We start from the raw sequence: 24,020 nt of genomic DNA on the forward strand, positions 1-24,020 counted from the left end.
CGTCGTCTAAATAAGAGGAAAGAAAAACATCTTCTGCGGTTCTAGGATGCCCCTTAGGATGTACCTTTATTGGAAATAATGGGGGTGGCAAGTCTTTTGGTATCCCCGGAGTAGCCTTAGGTAATCCTTCGGCCAGAAGGGGATACATACCCTTCATAAGGGCATGTCTTTGTCTGTCTACTTGTTCCGATTTCACTCGTGCACCCTCTTCAATCAATAGATTTTCTCGGACTTCATTTGAATTCTCTTTACTCTTCTCTTCCTGTCTACGTGCTTTTTCTGTACGTCTATACGATTCTTTACGCCATAATTCAATGGCGTCTTTCTGTGATTGTCTAGCTTTCTTTTTCCATAATTCTTCCTCTACTTTCACGATGCACTCTGCATCCCAGGTCCCAGCCGCGGGCCACCTCTGACTTTCTGGTAATTCCTTAGTGTAGTCTACCCATAAATCAAGAAATAATATGGCATCTAGGCCATGTTTATGATACATGAAGTACCCTGGAGTGTCCCTAGGAGGAATAGGAACGGCTTCTTCGAGTACCCCTTTTCTAGTTGTGATCTGTCTTAATTTCGAAAAGAGCGGCATATTGAAAACTGATCTGATACTTGATTTTGAACAAACTTAATACATTAAACACAATAAGGAACAGTCATTCATACCACAATATGCAGAAAACATTTAACATTTAACGTTTAACTGAGCAACGATGATGACGGTCTAAGGAAAACTTAATCACTAACATAATACTCGACATTAACTGAATCATTCTGAATTTATATATTTGGTATACTAGATATACTGCTAAACAGTACAGATACACTGCTGGAACAGTGCAGACCGGATTTGTGTACCCAAACCCGTCTGGACCGGCACAACTTATGTGCACGCCAGAACGCCTCCCCAGTAATGGTACTCACCGGGTAGCTCGGAAACGGAAGGCCTCGGAAACTGGACTGAACTTGAACCAGACTGGACTCGACTCGAACACTTCGGACACTGGACTCGACTTGGGACTTCGGAAACTGGTGGGCCTCTGTATACCTCGGATCTTGCTCTCTCAGCTAGGCTCTGGTCGGGATACTTCGCACTTCTCACCGCCTCGTCTGGGTGTTGATCGCAGCCTCAGTCGCCCCCGCTTAACCGGAGGGAGATACAGGAAATCCTGCTGGTACGCGTTATTGTCCGTCCAGCTGTGGCAGGAGACCGGGCCTGCAACGCACCGCCGGCGCGTGAGATGAGAAAGTGTCCCTATTCGGGCGCCATTCATGTGGTAAATAATTTCATTACCGGGACTTAATTTGATACAGAAACATAATAAAATAGCTCAGTAAATAAGAGGCAGAATCCGTGGTATTAGAGGTTCGGAATGGGCTTTATTCCAGTGGTCGATTATAATCGGTTGCTCCAAGTTCCATCACCACGAAGGTTCAGGAAGTGAAGTACATACATTATTGACAATCAATTACTTTTATACAATAGGCATTACAGTGAGGCAAATACAAGAGGCGTAACAATTGATAGCAAAGATAACATTTCGCATGCGTAGCTGAAATAGGCGTAACTGGGAATGGTTTAAAGAACGTCATCAGATGTGATGTCATAAGAGGGCGGTTACATGAAAGAATTTCGCAATGTCAGCAGAAATACTTGACAGATATGCGCGCGCAGCAGCATGACGTGTGATTGACGTGTAACTAGGGGGTGAAGGGGACTTGACATTTGGCTCTACATGTGGCGACAGAAGTCTGGAGGGTCAAGTCAACCTAATCCCAAATCATATCTAACATCCTATGTTTAAAGAACTATGTTATCCAAAAGAGAGGTCTCTTCGAGTAGAATCTTATTCTATACTGACTATACTGACTGTTAGTGCGTGTACAAGCGTCTAAATGTCTACATTAGATGCGAGGGCGGAATCTTCCATAGTAACAGGGCTATGAATTACTTGCATAAAGACAGAGAAGCCGGGCCTTTTGCTCGGTAGCTGGAAGAATGTTTACTTAAACTACTAGACAGGAATGCATCGGGCAGGGAACGGAGCAGATAATTTCCGAAGGTGAAATACAGTTCTTGGCAGGCAGCAAGCTGATGTCGGGCATCGTGAGCCGCGCAGAGGATGAGACAAAGTTCATGGTCACAGATGCAGGCTCGGACTGGAGCTTCAGAGACAGAAAGCAAGAAAAGCTTGATGACAGAATCAGGGCCTACTTGCCTGGACTGTAAAATGGCATAAGTGAACCATATAAAGGCGGTGGCCTTTCGTACTTAGGAATGGAATATCCGGCCCATTCATGGCGGATCAACAGAGGACATGTTAACGGTGGACGCACATGTGTTTGCGTCTTCATAACTGGAACTAGAGGGAACATACATGTATTTGTAACATGCACATAGAACCGTTGGGGTCCAAGATAGGGGACATAACTGATCAGAAAAATCCATATTTCCACAAAGGTACCCTCCCCAAATACTTGAGCAGGCCAAACAACGCTGTAACAATGTCAACAGACAACAACTACTTCACAAGAGTCCACCCACCAACAAAGATTCCATAACAGTGGTATCCAAATATTCGACCTCTAGCTTCAAATTCAGGCAGATCATTAAAAGACATTGGGAAATACTGCGAATTGAACAGGATTTTAATAATATTTTCAATTCCGACCCCATATTCGCTTACACCAGGAGCAAAAATCTTGGAGAACTCATCAAATACAAAGAAACTACAATCACTGTTCACAATGGGACAGTACCCTGTTGGAATTGTAGCCATTGTAGCAATGTAATCAAGGGGACAACCATCAGTCACCCTATGAAAGGAAACAATATCAAGGTCAGAGCTACAGCAACATGCGACAGTGCAAACCTTATTTACATGATCAAATGCCCGTGTGGGAAGGTTTACATTGGACAAACTGAACGCAAGATTAAGATACGACTTAACGAGCATAAGTCCAACATTCGCACCAAACAGTTGAAATCGACGGTGGCACAGCATTTCCTGGAAGCAGGCCACAGCATCAGTCAATTACGCTATTGCATATTAGAGACAGTTCCCAGACTAGAGGGTCGAGATAATCATAATGAACTTCTCAAAAGAGAGAATTACTGGATATCCCTTCTGTGTAGCATGAAGCCAAATGGTCTCAATGACCGTATGGAATTTAATTGTTACCTTTAAAGTTACAACAGCACTAATATTTGATCATTAGCTTCCTTGGTCCTGCCTATAGCCTTTACCATGTGGTTTAATGTAATTTTTCACCATGATATTTAATGTTTCATTCATCGTATAATGTGTCATTTATCTTTCCTTCAATCAGATATTTTCCTTGTTATTATTTACTGCTACCATCTCCTTGCTGGAACAGATGTCACCCACTACACACGTTCTGTCTACACCATTATAGTTAATTTAACTCTCCGTCTTCATTTTGATTACCAGTGCGCTTTTATTTTTATTTTTATCACCATTCGACCCTTATTACCTTCCATCACCTTCCTCACCGTTCATGAAATAGCTAACTTTATTAGCACTAACAACCGACACTTTTATCACAACGTTGCCCCGGTTGCTTAGCAACCCTAGTTCATTTAATACACTTCCGAGTTACATGCTCAGGTTTTACTTCCGGAGCACACTACGCGAGATTCATCACGCTTAACTCGGTAAGAACATCACTGTTCGATTCTAAAAGCATGTTTTTTAGCCGCGACGCATATTGGATTACATGGAGCACTATAGCACACATTTAAAATTAATTTGTCTTATTCTAACTAATATCGAAAACACACGCGTTTACTAGCACGTTTTATTATAATACACCCCGAGCCAGCTTCATTGATTCCCGTTCTGTATTCACTCAACAGTGCACTTAGATAACCCTCACGGACCTTCCTGATATTACGGACAACTGCATAATAGAAAGTCGGCTCACTGCGAAACACGTCGGATTAATGCTGTCACCACGCATAGTACTTTATGATAATGCTCACAAATACCGATCGTTTTTAAACATTTTGTATTCCGTAACATCACAGTTATTGCATATAACCACGTACCTGTCCAGAATCATTTATTGAGTGCTACGCTTTTTGTTTACATTATAGAAATGTTTCCCCTGATGAAGGCATGTTATGTTAATGCCGAAATGCATTGGGACTCCGCATTGGAATAATGCTAAAAGAAAACTTTAAAGAAACTTGTGTGTGGATAAAACACCATGAAACATCAACTAATGTAGAACTTTTGATTACTTTATTGAAACCCAATTGAGGGGCAGTGTAGCCCGGGGGACTCCACTCAGTTGAGTGGCGCAACCGACTTATTGCTTGTATGATGGTACATCTGGTGTTCTGTGGTAGCCGTTTGAAGATCTTTTGCAGCATGTCATGGATGTGGAAGGAGGAGCTGCTCACTACGTTAACTTGTGCCTTCATGTTCAGCTTGTCGTCTAGGATGATCCCTAGATTTTGTGTGTGGTTTGTGGGTGTGGGCCCTAGCTCCGACGTCCACCAGGTGGAGTCCCATGTGGATGTCTTGTTGTCAAAGACGAGTACATTTGTCTTGTCGGAGTTGAGTTTCAGGAAGTTGGATCACATCCAGTCTGCTACAATAGTCATACAGTTGGTGAAGTTGGTTCTGGTGGTTGTTGTCTTGTCTGTCAGGGAGAGGATGAGTTGGGTGTCATCAATGTAGGAGACGACAGTGATGTATTCCGCTAGGATGATGTTGCTGAGTCGGAGAGCAACCCTGATGTCCACAGCCATCCATAATTCTATTAATCAACAGATATCAGGTTAAGAGTCAGTAGAGAAATCTTCCAGTAAATGTTGCTGCTTGACTGCAGACCTGGAATTTAGTAAGGAACCGGTTAGGGCCTGGGGTGGTTCATAAACAGTTTTCATATGATTTAGACCGTAAGTTAGATATAAAAGGCATTTGATTGGGCAGAAAAATGTCTGAAGCTTTGTCTTTTTATTGTCCTATCAGCTAATGGAAAGATACAGTGAAGCTCAAGAATACGGTGTTCTCCATTCATGCTGTTCTTCAAGTAATAAGGAAGACCAAAAAATCCAATCATAACCACTAGCACCGTGCATCAAACAGCAGCTATTCCTTTGCTGTGTGGCTGGTAATACACAACCAGGGGGTAAAAGAAAGCATGGAAAGGGAGGCTGAGTAATGTTAGCAGCACTTTTGAGCATTCAGTGATTGTAGGGGACTCCTGCCTGGTCCCATTACAGTCAAGACTTTAAGTGGGATATGTCCCTCTAGGATACAGACCCAGCCCAGTATTTATGTCCTCTGTTGGGAAAACAGCAGTGCTTAATTTGAGCTGGCGGTTTCCAGTGCTCAGATCCGGCACTTAATTAGTTTCCGATGCTCTGCACCTACACTTAATTGTCAACACTACACTTATGACAGTCTACCACATGGTGGTGCTCTCATCTAATTTAGAGAGGAGCAGAACAGCGGTTGTTTATGAATACAATCTACATAAAAAAATACTACGCGCCTCCCTAGCCATTCCTTTACCTTTGGGGACCTAGAATGAACTTAACTGTCGCACTTGCAGGTGAGAAAGATGGGTAGTACTTGTGTTGGTACCCCCATTGGCAGCAATGTCAGGGGCAATGGGTGGTGCAAGCTGCAGTGGCCTCCTGGTCAGGGCCCTAACACTTATTATTTTACAAATTAAGCACTGGAAAACAGTGATGGATTTCTCAACAACAATATCCCAACAATGACAGTAAAAACCATCAAGAGATAATCCAGGTCAGTGAGGTAGCTTGCAATTCTATTTCAGGTGTTTTACCTAATTTACTTCCCTAAGACTATTTTCTTTGCCAGGATTCTGTTTTTCTGTAGTTGTTTTCATGCATCAAGTTAATCAAGTATTGTGCATACTATGAAGTGAATGGTTCCAGGTGTCTAGGTGGGTTAAGGTTGTGGCTGTGTGTTAGTAACGGGCAACGATCAAGAACTCTGGAGTTCAGGATGAAGGCAGTGCAAGGTTCTCTCAGATTCGGGCAGTGGGTCATAACATGGTCAGAATACATGAACATCCAGTCCTTCGCCCCTCTGCAGATGTTAGGAAGTAGATGGAGGAGAAGAGCGTGATAGAGGGTGCAGAAGAGGAAAGATGAGATGTGAAATAGACAGATCGAGGATTCCCGAAAGATGTAGGGGAAAAGAGGGTGTAAGTGTATCACAGATAGGCCACAGTGGAAAGTGGTATGAAGGGGAGTACAAGAATGATTGCTACACTTTAAAGACCACTACCCTCTCACAAACCTCACTAATGTTTAATTCATGTTTTCAGAATTGAAGCATTTTCAATTCTTTAAAAAAAAAACATTTTATTTATTACAATTTTCCAAAAGATATACAACCAAAGTCCAATCGTCATATTAATACATCCACCCCCCCCACCACCACCACCCAAGGCCCTACACAAACTTGCAAATTATCAAACCCACAACCTTTGAAGTATACATTCATGCTTTCTTAATAACATAAACTGCCACGTGCAAAGTGCAGGCTGCCAATACAACCCTAAATGACATGGGGATGTCCTTTAAACCCTGTTTTCCCCTTCAAGGTCCCCAGTAAATTGCCCTATTAATTCAAGAGGGTTCTTAGCAGCATTCCACTAATAAACAATGACAAACAAAACGAATTTAAAGTGCAAAATACAAAGTGCTTATTCAGTGATGGTTGACCCAGGAGTACCCATTGAACTTCAGCCTTCCCCTTCATAAACCAGCAGTTTCCAAATAAAAAAATTCATACATTACTAGCAGCATCCTATAAGTTACAAAAAAATTGACAAAAAGGGTTCATAAATACAAAGTGCAAGTAACTTATTTGTCCTGAATTTAGCCGGACACGACCTTTGCCATTTGGGCTTAATTTCCCTTGCTTTACGTAGTTGTGTGACAGTCCAACTGGTCAAGCGTTCTCAAATATCCAACCCCTTCTTCTTGGCTCGAACTCCCTTTTTAGCATATATAGCTTTTTCCAGATTGTGAATCGAAAGTAATTGAGCTAATCATTGGTGAAAGGAAGGTGGGGTTGGCATCCAGCCATGCCGAGGCAATACACAGCCTAAATATGGCCATTGCGACAAATATCAGAGCCCCCTCCTTCCTTCCTACGGTATCCTGCACCCCCAATAATATCACAGAAGGCGTTAAAGATAGATTCAGAGATAGAATATCCTTAAAATAACCTGCAATTTCCTCCAATAAAGGACAAAGACCACCACACCGAGCAAACATGTGGGCTAAGTCAGCCCCATATTCTGAACAATGGGGACACCTGATACCTTTGCCATCACCCCATTTAGCAATTTTGCTAGGGGTGTAATATAGAAAAAAACATGTTTTGTAAAACTGAACTTGAAGATTCGCAGAGAGTAAATCAGATTGTGCATATAGGAGTGCTTGCTGACAATGCTGAAAAGCCCTATCAGTTATTCCAATTTTCAATTGCTATTTCCCTGAGATTTTGCTCAGATCATCTGTCATCAGACTGTTAAGAATATTATAGATAGTCCCTATGCGTGGCAATTTACGGTCAGTCAATTTCTCCATAAATTCACATTTGTAAAATCCGGAGGGCCCTCCCCCCTTATGCTGTAAGAAATTCCTAATTAGTAAATATTTAATGAAATTCCTTTGGCTAAGGCCAACATTCATGCTTAAATCCCCAAATGATTTGATGCCATCAGGGGAAAAGAAATCACCAAGTTTATTTATCCCAGCCTTAAACCAGGTAGCCAAATGATGGTGCCCAAATATCTCTAGCAGGTTCCCGTTGTTTCTAGTAGGGGTATAATAACTCAATCTGCCAATGCCAAAAAGTTTGCGAACTGAGATAAAAACCTTATAAGCGCCCATAAGGGTCAGAAGCATTTTCAATTCTAATGTTTCACAACATCATTGTTATTTTTTATTCTGATAGAGCTGACAGGCAGCGATGCAGCGTGGGTTGCCAGCACCCAGTGGGCAAGGCAAGTATTGCACCTCCTAACTCGTGCAACGTTACCACTTTGTGATATTTAGTTCATGGTTGCTGAGGGGATTAATCCCCTTTCTCTAGTGCCCATCACCTTGCTCAGAATACCGAGTGCCCTATACAAGTGGCAACAAAACAAGTGAGATGTAAAGGTTTTCACATGCCCGTACCTAGAACGTAGCCCTGCCCACCACCCTAAGATGCCCCCTGCCTTTCCTGTGACTTGCCTTTGGCCACAACCCTCCCGGGTCATGGTGTTGGTGTCCTCAGCGTTCTCCTGTGTCCCAGGACCACTGGGGAGATTGGTCGTAACTCAGTCATCAACTGGGTTGCTCCTCTCTTCCTCGGTTCTGGTTTTTGCCAGTAAAGACATCACCTCGCTCTGGATATAACCCACCTCAGAATCCTTATCACTTGTGGCACTCCATCCTGTTGGTCTCTCTCTCCCATCTCGCATGCTTCCTCTTTCTCCTGCAATGGCGCTCTGTGGCTGACTTCGTGATCGACTGGTATGCTGCTGAAGTTCTCCACGGAAAGAACAAAATACAGGAGTAAACCCGTTAACCCAGGTGAGACCGGGTAGAGATTGAAACAAAGCAACAATGTCTCAACTGGAAGTCATTCGAGAAGGGCAATTAAAATGATAGTATAAATCACAAGCAAAGGAAACAAAGGAAGCGGGACCACAACGGGATTGGTAAGGTGTAAAGTAATATTTTTAGGTAGTTGTAACAGCACTACAGTACAATTTTATATACAGTGACCATACCACACAAGTGTGCACTGACGTGCTAGTGACAGTGAACGGCGCAGTGACACTGGGGTGAAAAAAACAGCATGAACGGCGAAAGGATAAGAACAAATAATAATGTGGTCAATGATACAATGCAGATATACACAACGTCAGTATTTTTTGATTCGGGATAAATCAATTGACCACAGCAGCACCAAAGTTCTGTGCTGGGTAGTCAGTTTCAGGTCATCAAGAGGCCAACGGTCACTAATTCTAAAGTAGTGCTGAGTACCGCAGAAAAAAGGTCATGCGGGTTGGCCTTAGAGATGCAGCAGGAATTTGGGTCAAGCGGTCAAGCGAAGCAGTCAATCGCGGGGAATCCACTGTATGAGATAAGTAGATGGTCCGGCGTAAGGAAGCAGGGTTGATTGGGAAACCGGAGCAAGGTAGGTAACTGTCAGTTAATGGTTCCACAAGATCTGGGGCAGTAACAAACTGTGTGAAGAGATCCAGTCTCTGAGCGTGCCGGATGGGGCCAGCTTCAGTACCGCGCGGTTGGGATCGTACCAGGATGCAGGGAGCAGGATAAATCAAATCTCTGAAAACGCGGGAAGGTGGGGGACGAGTGAAGCGTTCGGTTCTTAGAGGAAAGTGGATAAGTCCTCCGCGGCGCACATCATAGCAGTTATCTTGGAATTCTCTGGCGTCCGCCTCTCTATTACACACTTCCGGGTACAAAATGTAAAAAGAAAAAGATTTAGCAGTAAGAATGATTTTTCTTTTCAAATTTTACGCCCCTAAGAATTTTGTGCCCTGGGGGCGACCGCCCCTGTGGCTCCGCCCATGCTGCGCAATGATAGTAAGCTCACAAAGAGGCGCTCTAATACTAGTCAGGTGGGAAGGGAAGCACAGAATTTTTATTTGTGTTTTAAGTCACGGTCATAAGTACATATGCCACTCCTCTTGGGAAGGATTCATGATTCGGCTTGTTTGGCAGTGCTCCTTTACCTGATTCCTCCACCTTTTCCCTCCCACTTAAAGCCCTGATCGTAGTTTTTGGCAGAGTGGCCTGTGGCGGTGGCCTGATGGTCAGGGCAGGGCAAGAAGTCTAGAGTAAGCCAATGCTAGTCTTTTCCTCGTTTCTCTCCCTAGCACATCTCACTGAGTTGGGTAAGTAAATGACACTAGGTCAGGTAGTGAGGTAGAGAAATAGCTGATGGTGCTCTGCTGATGCCAGGTGATGTCAGCAGCATGCAAGAGCATGCACCAATCAACTGGGACTCCTGTCAGACTTTCCTGTGGAGAAGGCTACATGACCAGGGCAGGAGCAGGCCCTTTTGGGTAAGCCGGTGATAAGGGCAGATATTGCACCCATTTCTGGAAATGCAGCATAATCTTGGCCCTTTCTCCATTCCTCTCTTTACCACCTCTCACCTCATAGTGCATGTAACTGATACTATGTCAGGCACAAAGACTAGCTGTCGGTGCTCCGCCACATTTGTTAATAAATGATATTCCTTCAACGCAATATCAGAATACTGGAACTAAACGAACCCCTGCCTCCAGTCCATCATTTCACTCTCAATCCAGATACTTTATTGGTTGGAATCAGTCTTGAAAAGGAGAACCTGCCTGCCAAGTGCACCAGAGATGGCTACCTGTTATGTGTCTGTGTAGATGATAGGGTGCGAAAAGAGACCGTATTTCTCAATGCTGGAGGCTGTGGGTGCTTGACACTGCCAGAGTGGCTACTCGCCTTATGCGCTTGGGAAGAGCGTGTCAGTAGATGAGGTGGAAGCATCAGAGGATCCTTACTGCCCTACCTCTGAGGCTGCCTCTGCTGTACCATGGCAGCACAGGCTGGGAGCGGGAGATAGAGCGGGTGCTGTGCACCATCACGTGCTGCAGTGTCTTAGTGCTTCCTATTGCACCAGCAATGTTGCTTGTTCTAGTGTTATACACACATGCAGGTTGCTGGTACAGCAGGGAGATGGGAAGAATGGTGAGCCGACAAGGCTTGTGGCTCACTGTCGTCAATCTTCTAGCCACTAAGCACATTATCCCTCAGACCCTTGCCTACCTTATATCTTAAAGCTACCACCTGACATTATCTGGCATTATGGAAATGCACATTTTTCCTCAAGCTTGGAAAGAGGCTATGGTCTTTCCATTGATAAATAAGTCTTCAGCAGACCTTAAGAATCTTAGAAAATACAGGCCAATGTCCCTGCTGCCTTTCCAGCAAGTATCTCAGAAAGAGCCTAAAATTTGGATCTGGGTAGATTAATCGAGGAAAATGACTTGCTGGATATATCTCACTCCAGACGAGTGGGAGGAATAAAAAAAGTAATTAAAAAACAACTTACCTGCAGCTGGCCGCGTCGTGCTCTTCTGCTCCTCTTCTCCAGATGACACAGGCTCCCAGAATGCCCTGCGGCCAATCCTGACGCTGCTCTCACGCACGAGAGCAGCTTCAGGATTGGCCTGAGCGCCCTCGATTTGCGCTCCAGGACAGAGTGGGGAGTCTGTGCCTGCGCTCTCCAGCTCAGCTGCCTTGCTGAGAGAGTTTTCACTGCGCATGATGGTTTGTCCTACCTGATGTGGCCGACCAAACCATCATGCGCAGTGAAGGGAGTGCGCCTACCACTCCCCTCAGTACCTCTCATCCCCGAGGCCCTGCCCCCAAGACTCGACAGGAAAATAGAAATTAATCAAGTGTTTATTATCATTTTTTTGTCCTTTCCTGGTGTTTTTTAGGGAGGCGACACTCCTCCGCCATAGCGTAGGAGCCACCGCTGCCTAGCTTGATGGCGACAAGATTCAAATGGTACACTCCACGGCATAATTTGATATCTAGCCAAAAGAAAGCGCTGTTGGATCCACGGTTTAAACATAGCCATTGGGGCAGAACATATTTTTCGTATCTCTCAACTAAGCTTTGGAATCCACTACTCATCGACATCAAGCGCACAGCAAATCACGCTATCTTTAGGAAACGCATTAAAACCTGGTTGTTTTCTATTTGAGCTCTTGTCCAACTGATTGTGCAGTTTTGCGTCCTGGTTCTACTGCCAAGATGTATTTGGGTAAAAGTTTGTTTTTTACAAGTTCTCTTTTATTCATTCATTAGTTCAGTCAATCATTGCACTGCATTTGGAAACTGCCTTCCACCCGGCACTGGAAATCCAGCCATGCTTCACCTGCTTTGGTGGAGGAGACCACGTCCACCTCGACATCGCACCTTTAGTAACTAGTACAGGTAGTGTCTGGAAGGTTGTGAACTGTACCTTTTATCTTCCACTTGTGTGTCACTCAAAAGGATGCCCCAAGGCCTGGAAGGCAGCACCTGACCTGACACCTGCCCCGAGTGGAACAGAGCCGGCCCCAAATAAACAATGAGGTTGGAGATCCTCGACCCCAACCGACCATCCCCAGCATGTGACGCACCCCAATGAAGATTACTACACCCTGATTGCACTAACGTGTGCAGCTGCATGATGCATAGAGGCACAGCAATGCAAGAATTAATTTTCAAAATGTCAGGAAGTGGTGACGGAGAAATATGTGATGCGGTTTACCACTTCCGTACAACTCTTCTGAAAACTGCAAGGCAATGCTCTGGCCCATCAAACACCAACATGTAAAAACCTCCTAGTGGTTTTCAGCACACCATGTGGCAGATTTTACTGCTAATCTAGCATATACTTGGCAAAAGACAACTTGCTGTTCGAAGCAATAGACTCCCAACACCCCTGTGACTCAGTTATTTACAGGAAATCCCCGGTTTAAAGTGAAAAGTGGACTTCTGCATTTTTGCAAATGTATGTATTTGTTTTGCTTTTAATTATACACGCAGAAACACAAAAACGTTTATTTTAAATGGAGGGAGGATTTGTTGTTTGATGCTTAGTGGATTTATCTATCTGTCTGTCTCTATATTTATTCAATAAAAAAACAAAGGTTAAACCTTTGTTATAGTTAGGAAAACGTTATTCTTTCTATACCTACCTACAAACCAAATTTAAACTACACAAACATCAGAAAATCTAAAGTTATAGTCCTACTATAAATCTATAATTTACTCACCACCTTTAAATTACTATAACTTTATTTATTCTTTCTATACAAACCAAACTTAAACTAATTCTAAAGTTCTATTTAAACCTTTATAATTTATGCAACACCTTCAAATTATTATAACTTGCGCACCTCCATACACAGTGCATTGAACTCAGTAACCACACTACATTAACTACAACTCATGCCTTCTCCATGCACTGCCTATACCCTTTAATAGTATATCACTTATATCATTTAAAATTATAGCATTTACAACAACACTGATGACATTGCAATTCATTTGTGATTGCACAGTGCATGATAGAGTAGCGAGTTATAGGTAATGTAGTGGTTTAATCTTTGTTTTTTTCATTGAATATAAATGTTCTATTTTTTAATAAAAATGTTTCAGATCGTAGAGTCCAGTGTTGTGGAGTGTCGTACAGCAGAGTGAAGGAGAGTGTCGTACAGTGTAGTGTCGTAGAGTGGAGTGTCAAAGTGTAGAGTGAAGCAGAGTAGAGTGCAGTGTAACACAGGGGAGGAGCGTTAAGTGGAATGTGGTACTGTGGAATAGTGTACAGTAGATTGGATTCGCACACAGTAGTGTGGAGTGACGTAGGAAGCAGTGGCATTGAGTAAGATACAGTGTAGTGGCCTAGAGTGGAATAGCATAGAGTAGAGTTGAATATAGTGGAATAGCACACAATGAAGTAAAGTGTAGTGGCGTACAGCGGAGAAGAGTAGACTGTAGTGGCGTTGAATCAAGTGGCCATAGTGCAGACTAGCATAAAGTGTAGAGTGTAGTGGCGTAAAGTGGAACGGCATAGAGTGGAACAGCATATAGTGGAGCGGCGTAAAGTGGAATAGATTATAGTGTAGTGGCATATAGTAGAGTGGTGTGGACTGAAGTAGCATGGGGTGGTGTATAGTAGAGTGGAATATTGTAGAGTTTAGTGGCGTAGAGTGGAGTGCAATAGAGAGGAGTGGCATACACTGGAGTAGCATACAGTGGAGTGGTGTAGAGTGGAATAGAGTTGAGTGTAGTGGTGTACAGTGTAGAGGCAAACAGTGCAGTGGCATATAGTGGAATAGAGTGGGGTGGCATACAGTGGAATATAAAGTGGAGGGGCACACAGTGGAGTGTTGTAGACTGGAGTGGCGTGATGTGCAATGGCGTAGAGTGCAATAGTGTAGGGTGGAATGCTGTAGAGTGGACTGACGAAGAGTGGAATAGAGTGGGTGGTATACAACGGAGAAGAATGGAGTGGTGTAGAGAGGATTGAAAATTTCATAGCTATTGCAACGGAAAGTTTCAATTCTATGAAGGACTCGGAGGCAAGGATTATGCTTTTCTCTCCATTTTTTTTCAGCAGCCATTTTAAAACCATTAAAAAACCACATTTACCAGAACACCAGGGAAATTGGAAGAAACCAAGAACAGACAACCATAGTCCATGACAGTCTTTGACCAATCAGGAGCCAGGGCGAGGCATATAGCCCTTTCTTAGTGTCCAGGTCCTCCTCTTACGTCGCGCGAGTCACGCCATTCGTCTTTTCTTATGATTCCTGTGTTCCCTAATCCCCTCCTGGAACTAAAGAAGCGGGATCAGTACAGCAGATACCCGACAATTATGGAATGCAATTCAGTTGTCTGTCATCGAACTCAGAGAAGAACATGTTCACGATTCGACTAGTAAACTGTTTTGATTAAAACCCAGACACATGGTCAGAAACCACCATTTCAAAAGCATAATGCATGCCATCATTCGAAGAGCACTTTACTTACTCTCTATGGGCATGCCTCCGTGGGTGAGATAATCCTTGCCTCCGAGTCCTTAATAGAATTTAAACTTTCCGTTACGATAGCTAGGAAGTTTTTCATTCTATATCAGGTCCGAAGGTATCAGATTATGCTAGTCTAAAGCTTACTTACCACCAAATGGGCCATGTCAATAATGGGCTTGAAATAGAACCTCATAAAGGTTGAACCTGAGGACCAATCGGCCGCCTTCATTATGTCCTCCAAACGTGCCCCCATTAAGAAGGCCTTGGATGCCTTTGCTTCCCTAGCTGAATGAGCGTCAAAACTCTTTAGGTCGAAGTCTGCCTCCTGCATGACCCATTGCACCCAATGTGCAATAGTGGGTGACGAAATCGCTTTCTGAAGCTCTCGGAGGGCGATCAAAAGTTGCCTTTCTCCTGGAGGTCTCAGCTCTGAAGACATCTCCTCATAAGCTTTTAAGCATTGAATGACACACAACATAGGAAAATCCAGGAATGCAGGATAGTCCTTCGGCAGAGCGTGAAAGAAACCCTTGTCGGGAAAAGAATTCTGACTGTAATATCCAGGGCTCTAACAGCTGAAACCCGTCTTCATGAGATGAGACAGAGGAGCATTGGTAACTTAGCCGACAATTCCTTACTCAACAAGTAAGTTTTCAGTTGCTATGATTAGAACATGTTAAGGACCTTGTTTACATCCAACAGTGCAGAGTACTGCGGCTCGGGGGGCAGAGATAATCTGATGCCTCTTAAGAGTCGACATACAAATGGATGTTTCCCCACCGGGGATCCTTCCACCAGGACATGACACACTGAAATGGCGGACCGAAAAGTATTGATAGAATGATAGGCCAGTCCCTGCTAGGCCAAGTCCACAAGAAAATTCAAGATCTGCACTAAGTCTGCACCCACGGCATACCAACCCCGTCTTGCACACCAACGACACCACCGTCTCCAGGCTGAACGGTATCTCTTGACCGTGCTATCAGACCAAGCCTTAAACAAGAGGTCCCTAGCGAACGACGAAAGGCCTGGTATCAACCACCTACCCATGTAATCCTCCACGCCATCAGGTGCAACTACCTATCCAGTACCATCTGATGAGGTACCTGATTCAGATCGAAACAACGTTTCGGAAACTGGGGGAGACTTATTGGAAAATCCCAAGGAAGTTCCAGTGGAACTGGAAACCAAAATTGCGATCTCCAAATTAGGGTGATAAGAACCACCTCGCCAGTTGCCGCCTGATCTGGGCTGACACAAATGGCGGGAATGCATAAGCTAACTCCTGCATCCAATCCTGCAGGAAAGCATCCATGGTAGTCGCCAGAGTATCCGGACTCCAACTGAAAAACCGGGAAATCTGATGATCCAGTCTGGAGGCAAAAAGATCCACGGAAAAAGGTCCCCAAAGGCTCTGGATCATGGCAAAAATGCCCGGATGCAACTTCCAAAGATTAGAATCTAGAAAATGGCGAGAGTGCCAGACTGCCACCTGATTCTCCCACCCTGAGAGATACTCTGCTGTCACTGAAATCTGGTGGTTGAAGCAGAATTGCCAGAAATTTGTGACCAGGTCCGAAAGCACCTTTGACCAAGTGCCGCCCAGGTGATTTATGTACCTGACCATCAAGATGTTGTCCATCTTGAGGAGGACACATGAGTGAACACTGGACCACGAAGGAGCCCGCTAGCAGCTCCAAACAATTGATGTGCAGTGTTTGTTCTTGTGGTGAGCAAGAACCTCCTGTGGAAAAATCCCCACACCTGGAGCCAAATATCGCTCAACCATTCCACGCCTCCATGTGCATGAGTCACCAGCGAAACTCCTCCCATGCCTCGTCAGACAGGACTACCGAGTGAGAGTAAGGAAGACCTCTCTGCAAATGCCTAGCCTTCAGGCTCTGCAGGGCCCGATAGTGGAACGGGCCCAGAAAAATGGCCTGGTTGGAGGCCAACAATAGCCCCCCTAAGCGGGCAATCTGTCTGAGGGGTACCTTCTGCTTGACCAGCGTCCTGCGAAGCTCGTGTCGGGTTTTGGACATCTTTCTCGAAGGCAGGCTGAGAGTAGCCTCGATAGAGTATATAACGAACCCCAAGAAGGTGGCATTCTGAGCTGGAACCAGCAGGGACTTTTTGACGTTGATGATGAAACCAAGCCCTTCTAACAGGTCTACCGCCTGCTGCAAGTGCAGCCGCAGCTGTTGTGGATCTTGCGCCAAAAGAAGCATGTTGTCGAGGTAATCAATGAGGCGTGTTCCCCGCGCTCTGAGGTGTTCCACAACTGGTCTGAGCACCTTCGTGAAACATCAAGGAGCGAACGAAAGCCTGAAAGGCTGTTTGCTGGCGCCTAAGGAACTGCAGGAACCTCCTGTGCGGCGGAAAAAGTGGTATGGCAAGGTACGCGTCTTTTAGGTCCAAACGGACCATCCAATCCTCTGTGCGCAACACATTCCTCAAGAGGTGAATTCCCACCATTTTGAAATGGCGGTATACCAACCACTCGTTGAACTCGCACAGGTTCAACACTGGACACTCTCCCCCGTCTGCCTTGTCTACCAAAAACATACTGCTTAAGAAACCTTGCGGATCTAGCGTCATGGGACAGATAGCCCTTTTCGTGAGGAGGGAGGTCACCTCTGCATCCAAAAGCTCTACCTCTCGCTGTGAGAACTGGATAGATCTGGGTCTTGCCCCCTGGCGTGGAGAGCCGCAGAACTCTATGCAAAACCCTTGCATGGTTTGCAAAACCCAAGCATTGCTCGTGATTGTTTCCAATACATGCACAAAACTGGCCAAGCGGCCGCATACTTGCAAAAGGGAAGAAATAGACACACTTACCAGAGTTTGAGGCATTGTCGCCTCTTCTGAAACCACGACCTCTTGATCCTCTTCCACAGGAGCCTTGTCCTCTGGAGTTGAGGAAGGACTGGCCGTCGAGCGGCCCCTACCTCGATCGGCCCCACAGAAAACCCGTGAGGAGAAAACCCACTTAATGGGTGACTGGGCCTTTTCCAGAGATGTGAAAGTGTTCAGAAATTTTCCGAGCTCTTTAATAAAAGGCTTGCCGAACTGACATCCTTGGGCTCCCGCCCTAGCTTTGGAGTCAGCCAAGTCTCCCAACTTTGGGTCAACTTTAATAAGGAAAGAGCATCTCCGCTCAGTGGAGAGCACGCAGTTGGCGTTACCTAGAAACACCACTGCTCACTGAGCCCAACCGGACTGGGCCTCTGTAGATATGAGGGCTCCCGAGACTTTGGCGTCCTCCGCCATATCAAGAATCATAGTTATAGGACCCAGAGTGTCCAAGAGCTTACCCTGGCATGCTCGGCAGGATCTGTTGATCCCCTTCTTGGGATCCTTAATAAATTTGGCCAGAAAGGTGGCCATTCTAGAGTCTAACTCCGGTGTCTGGGACACCTTGTCATTGAGGGAGGGGCGAGGACACTCCGTCCGGAGTCTGCTACGGGCTTCCTTGACCTTAGGTGTGTGAATCCTGCTGGCCACATAATTGGCCCCCTTAGAGCAGGGCGTCCACTCGGCCGACCACGGGTGTAGGATTAGCTCAGGATCTAACATGTCTGACGCCTTCTCCAACCCCTGGGGATCACTAGGCAAAGATGTGGGCGTAGGGCGCCACGGCCGGGAGGGGCCTTCTCATCAGTATCTCCTTGTGCATCGTCCCCCACCCCTTGTGCTGGGGTCGCAGGCCATGGTGTAGTGGGTGTAGGGAGAGGATCTGTGGGGACAGACAATGACTGGCTCTGGACCAAGAAAGCCTCCTGCAAAAGGGCAAAGGCTTCCTGGTCCATTCCGTCTGTCTTAGGGTGCTTAGATGGGGCTGGCTGTGCATCCCCCTACTCCGGCTGTGTGTTGCTAGGAGAGTACCTGGAGCTGAGGATCACTTAGTGCCTTTACTGCCCTATAGATGGACGCATCCTGAGCGTCATAAAACTCGTCACCCCAGGGGAGCTGGGCTAAGGGATCCTTGTCCCACTGCATGTCTGCCTGCTCTGACATGCTTGTGGCCCACTGATGCAAACTAGATCTCTAATTCCTGAACTGTGCAGATACCAGGGCACTCAGGACCTCCCAGCAGCTACAAAGGGGCTGTGCTCTAGATGCTGGGAACCAGTGAAGACTCAAAATAGGGCGCAGCCATAAAATCTGGGGGGTCTGAGCCCCAGGGACACACCCTGCCGCCAGCAAAGTACTTAGGCTTAAATATCCCCTAGGGAGCGTGTCCCCTGTAGGTCTCAAGCGCAAACCAGATGAATACAGACCAGTGGACGTCTTAAGGAGCACACTTAACACCTACCCCAGGGGTCCCTAGGGTGTCCAACTTAATGCACTGGGCACTAAGAAAGGGCTATATGCTGTACCCTAGCTCCTGATTGGTCAAGGACTGTCATGGACTACGTTAGTCTGTTCTTTATTTCTTCCAGTTTCCTTGGTGTTCTGGGAAATGTGAGTTTGTTATGGTTTTAAAATGGCTGCTGAAAAATAAAATTGAAGAGAGAAAAGCATAATCCGAAGCCTCCGTTCCTGACATAGAATTATGTTGAGTGTAGTGGAGTACAGTGGAGTAGCATACAGTGGAATAGCATAGAGTGGAGTGGTATACATTGGAGTGGAGAAGACTGGACTGGTGTAGAGTGGAGAGGTGTGCAGTGGAGTGGCGTATATTGGAGTGGTGGCGTACACTGGTGTGGCCCATCCCTCGGGACCCAGCACATTTGTTTGAAGAGGAGGGGGCATAGATCCCCCTCCCTGAGCAAATTACAGCTCCTCCTTTATATTAAAAGGGTAGTTAGCATGGGATCCTCCTCCCCGTGCCTTTAACGAGGCCCGAGACCCCATCCTGGGGCCATTTCCAAATAAGGGGAGTGCTTGCAGCCGCCCCCCATGCTGCATCTTGGCCACAGGTTCCCATCCCCCGGGGCCAGATCTAAGCCGTGCTTGAAGGACCCCATCCCCTTGTACATTGCTGCTTTTTGCCTGGCAGAATAAGGGCATACCCTTATACCCTGCTCTAACTCTCCCGGGCAGAAAACACATCTTTGCTCCCATCTTGGCAGGAGCAATGTGAAATCAGCTGCCATTGCTCGGTTGGAGAAAAGTTAATGAGCTGGCTCCCACCAGTACCATAATGGGTGCTGGCTGGTGAGCTGGCTGGGGCCCTGGAGGCCTTTGGGCTCCCACCACGGCCCCCATTGTTTAGATAAATGCACTGGGGCACCCTCTAAAAAAAAAACAATGGCTGGCTATTGCCCTAGTGGTGGCTAGAGAACCGGGACAATGTTTAGGTATATGTGGGAGATGTCATTTGAGATGTCATCACTGATGTCATATATGATCTCATAGAACATTTTGTGAGTTATGTAATATGTGTGGTCATAAGCAGTGCATGGCAGGGGCACAAATTATAACTGGTGAATGTCTGTGTTTTTTTTTTTGTTCAAAACATTACTTTTGTCACTGAGATATTAATCTTACTATAACATCATTTTATCCTTTGGCTTTTTCAGTGAATATATATTTGGTCTTAGGGAGTTCCACAGGTATTTCTGTCTGGGGTCTGTCGCCAGTCATGAATAAACTTTATCTAATGATATGCATCTTGTGTATAGGCTGTCCATTCGTGTCATCAGTCACCCCCTACTCCCCAACCCTTCCCCTCCCCCCAAGGCAAGGAGAACCTCGTGATAACTTTGGATTAATTTTTTTTTCAAGTCACCAGCCTCCTCAATTGACACTTTTTGACTGTGTTGCCTGGCATGTTTGAATTGCAGAGTTTCAGATTTTCTGTTTCCATTAAAGTTGTTTAGCAAAGCAATCTCGCAATGGGTATCCCACCACCCTGTAGTTGGTTATGAGCTAACGACCTAGTCCTCTTGTCCCTGAAGGAATGTTAATTATTTTTATTATGGACCCTCGCACACCCTATTGGTGTCAATTCATCATCGGGTCACACCCAGGTCCCTAAAAACCAGGGTGGGCTCAACCATCTTCCAGGGAGCACTTTGGATAATGTTCTAATGCTGACGGAGAGTGTAAATATTAAAAATACCGAGTGCTTACCCCAGTTTGCTTTCATTTTGGGTGCCACTAGTATGATTTCCCAAAACCTTTTTTAGATGAATTAAGGGCATGGTTATTACCCCTCTACCCTCTTACCAAGTCAGATTGTTTCAGCCCTTCCTCGCGGCACATTCAAGGGTACTGGGCTTTCATCAGTACTGCCGGTGAATCCCCGTTCCTTATTTAATGTTTAGTCTGTGATCTTGGGTCTGTCACTCGTCGATTGTCACTACACAGGACATACAACAAACATTAAAAGGGGAGGCTGGCCTACTTTTTGACCACAAGAAGCTGCTCCTAGAGTGATGTGACCTTACTACAGTTGTGAATTTGTTGTGAGTGTGGACATCTCACAAAAAGTGACGGACTGGCCTCACACACCACCTGGTGTCATGCTTCATCATCGGCCAGTCCTCGCCCTCCAAAACCTTCGTTTGATGGAGGGCGGGCATACACCTGGAGACAGGGATGCACTTCTAAGCTAAAGAGTGGGGGCCCATGGGGTAGAACGTGAAGTTAAAAATCATTATAGTTACCAAGATATTTTTAATGTGATCAGTAACTATATGATGCTAAAAACAGAATAGCGTCAGGTGGGGTATTTAGGTGTCCCCTAGCCGTCTAGTGTAAGGTCGACATGTTTCTGCCTTCTTGGCCCGAGCGGGTCCAGGGCATTCATCAGGACCTAGAGTTACAAAAAGAGGGCTCCGTTCTTACCAACTGGTAGCAAGAGAATACCACTGCGCGGGTGTGGCGTGGGCCACACTCCACTACCTAGATGGCTTCCAACTGTCAAGCCTATTGGAAAGATCAAACAAACAAATATATACAACTGTAGAAGGAAGGTCAAAAGGGTAAACATAAATAACATTAATGTCAAGATATACACATGCGTAAATACCTTAAGGTGAGTGACTAATCACGTGACATGTGCCACTCTACGTGAGTACACAAACATGTTGAGAGTCAAAAAGTGCTCTCATGAGGCTTACCCTAGTTAGACAAACTACTTGCCACATGGGGGGAAGGGAGGAGACACTTCTGTCCAGTCTAAAGGGAGAGAAGAAGAAGAATGTAGTAGTCAACGAACTGAAGGTATCAAGAACGTGGACCCTTGCAAGCCTGCAATCGGGATGGAACCACAATCATTCCACAATTAAACCAACGAAGGGGTTTAAAACAACACGAAACCACCATTCATACTCTTACTGTCTGACGCAGAGTGTCCCGTATTCAGCCTAAGGTGTTGCTCCTCGTCCGCCCGAACATGGGAGTGAGGCCGCAAAGGCGGGTTTAAATAGCGTGCTTAATGACAACATTGAAATCAGCCTGGGGTGATTACGGCTGTGAGGCAGTTCCTGGTGCGGTGCATCCGGAGTCCGGAGCTATCGTGACGGCGATGCATGCAGTACAGTGCCTGGTTGTGCAATGGCCGATGGAGCGGGCCAATCCGAGCGTCCAGGCTGAGTCCTGTGCCCAAATAAGGAAAGCGAGTCAGGGAACCCGCCCAAGGGAGGAGGTCACGTGTAGGCGTGCGCGTCCTGGGTTGTCAGGGGAACGCGGGGGTGGATGCTAAAGACACGAAATCGGCGTCCAAGAAATATCCTGGGCCCATCTCTGTGGACGTAACGTGTGGGCATGCGCGTCCTAGGTTGTTAGGGGAACGTGACGGTGAATAATAACAGCACGTGCTATGGTGCCCCGGAGGGTATTGTGAAAAATCAGAGTCACGTGTTGGCGTGCGCGTCCAGGGTTGTCAGGGGTACGTGCAGGGGGATACTAAAATCGCATGCTGCTGAGACCCTGAAGGAGGGTATGGAAGTGGGCAAGGGCTTGCATGCAACGCCCGTGGGGTGCGTTGACAAAGAGAGTTCGTGAGGGGGTGTGACGGTTGCTGACGGCAACAGTGAAGCTCAACAACACACCCTCTCCATCACTCTGGGCTAGAATAGCTTGCATCTCAGGGCAAAATGAGAACCAGGCGGCTCATTGTGGAATGATTGTGGTTCCATCCCGATTGCAGGCTTGCAAGGGTCCACGTTCTTGATACCTTCAGTTCGTTGACTACTACATTATTCTTCTTCTCTCCCTTTAGACTGGACAGAAGTGTCTCCTCCCTTCCCCCCATGTGGCAAGTAGTTTGTCTAACTAGGGTAAGCCTCATGAGAGCACTTTTTGACTCTCAACATGTTTGTGTACTCACGTAGAGTGGCACATGTCACGTGATTAGTCACTCACCTTAAGGTATTTACGCATGTGTATATCTTGACATTAATGTTATTTATGTTTTCACTTTTGACCTTCCTTCTACAGTTGTATATATTTGTTTGTTTGATCTTTCCAATAGGCTTGACAGTTGGAAGCCATCTAGGTAGTGGAGTGTGGCCCACGCCACACCCGCGCAGTGGTATTCTCTTGCTACCAGTTGGTAAGAACGGAGCCCTCTTTTTGTAACTCTAGGTCCTGATGAATGCCCTGGACCCGCTCGGGCCAAGAAGGCAGAAACATGTCGACCTTACACTAGACGGCTAGGGGACACCTAAATACCCCACCTGCCGCTATTCTGTTTTTAGCATCATATAGTTACTGATCACATTAAAAATATCTTGGTAACTATAATGATTTTTAACTTCACGTTCTACCCCATGGGCCCCCACTCTTTAGCTTAGAAGTGCATCCCTGTCTCCAGGTGTATGCCCGCCCTCCTTCAAACGAAGGTTTTGGAGGGCGAGGACTGGCCGATGATGAAGCATGACACCAGGTGGTGTGTGAGGCCAGTCCGTCACTTTTTGTGAGATGTCCACACTCACAACAAATTCACAACTGTAGTAAGGTCACATCACTCTAGGAGCAGCTTCTTGTGGTCAATAGTATTAATGGAGGCCGCTAGCTCCTAGTACCCCGTGCCTCCCGTTCCCCCCTCCACACTCTGTGGAGTTCTTCTAGTGATTGCTAGGCTGGCCTACTTGCCTGTGCCCTTGGTGGTGGAGCATGCACTTCTGCCCTCCAAGGTGTATAGTAACATCGTATAATGGCTTGTGGGACACATCCCTGTAGTCAAACTCACTCCAATGGTTGCATGTCGCAAAGAACCTACAATGCCACCGAAACACCTGTGCCAAAGCAACCAATATCTCTATAACGACATGTGTGAGTGCTGAGAACTTTGAGAAAACAGTTTGGCATGGAAAATAAAAATAGACCATGAATAAATCTGCACATCACGCGAAAGGTTGCATTGCAGCCAATTTGATTAAATTCAGACCCATAGATATGTTAACTATGTAACTGCATTGCATCCAGGTACTTACTGTTTACCATCCACTGTACATTTAAGT

The 24,020-nt window shown here is 45.8% G+C and overlaps 1 protein-coding gene across 3 annotated transcripts in view; it reads left to right on the forward strand.

Moving 5' to 3' along the window:
• The window catches only part of FES (FES proto-oncogene, tyrosine kinase), a 580,113-nt gene that overhangs the window by 234,940 nt on the left and 321,153 nt on the right, over positions 1–24,020 (forward strand). The gene's annotated exons all lie outside the window — the stretch shown is intronic.

Source organism: Triturus cristatus, chromosome 3_1 (genome assembly GCF_964204655.1).
Source record: "Triturus cristatus chromosome 3_1, aTriCri1.1, whole genome shotgun sequence".
NCBI classification, from domain to species: Eukaryota; Metazoa; Chordata; class Amphibia; order Caudata; family Salamandridae; genus Triturus; species Triturus cristatus.